Source organism: Bison bison, unplaced genomic scaffold, assembly GCF_000754665.1.
Source record: "Bison bison bison isolate TAMUID 2011002044 unplaced genomic scaffold, Bison_UMD1.0 scf7180017853048, whole genome shotgun sequence".
NCBI lineage: Eukaryota > Metazoa > Chordata > Mammalia > Artiodactyla > Bovidae > Bison > Bison bison.
The window spans coordinates 8,703-9,611 of NW_011483621.1; positions in this window are offsets into that span (position 1 = coordinate 8,703).

Here is a 909-nt window from a genome sequence, read left to right on the forward strand (position 1 = left end):
AAAGAGAAGATATCAATAAAGTCAATATTAATGATAGAATGGAGAAAACCATAACACATGTGGGCTACAACTGACTAATAAGCACAACATAGAAAACATATTTAGAATTACTACAGATTTATAAGGAAAAGATCAACTATTTGATAGAAAATGAGCAAAAGATAAGAATTAGCAATCACAAAAAGTCCAAATAGTAAAAGACAAAAACAAAAAACTCATTGAGTTTGTCAATTAAAGGGACAATACTATGTAATTTTTCACCATTCAGGTTTGCAAATACCAAAGTGTGCTGCTGTAGGAGATGCTGGAAAATGATCACTTTGATTTGGGATGGCAATTTTGTAGTAACTCTTAAAATTAAATATACACCTACATAGCAGTCCCATTTCTGGGAAGCTACTCTATAGAAATAAAAGCCTCAGTATGTATTGTAGCTGTGCTATGATGGAAAAAAAAGAAAATAACTTAAAAGACCATCAAAAATGTAATGGTACATAAATTGTATCATATTGGTAAATAAGTATGTAATGTGTATGCAGCTGTTAGAAAGAAGGAAGACAAGGAGAAACAGAAGGAAAGGGGAAATGAGTGATTCATTTAACAATGTGATGGTACAATTCAGCATTCAATATAAGTACAATGCATAGTTGGACCTCTATCTTATACCATATACAGAAATCATTCCAGGGGGAATGGAAAAGAGACAGAGGCATGGGAGAAATCGAGAGATATCTGTAGTTACTGACCAGAAGAATATATCAAGTGAGAAAAGCAATTACAGAGAAATAATGTGGCTTGCTGTTTCTGTAGAAAGGACAACAAATTTCCTTTAGGCAAATGGAGAAAACATGGAAGGATATACATTATGTTCTTAACATTTGTTACCTGGGGAGAAAAAAAAAAAAAGGT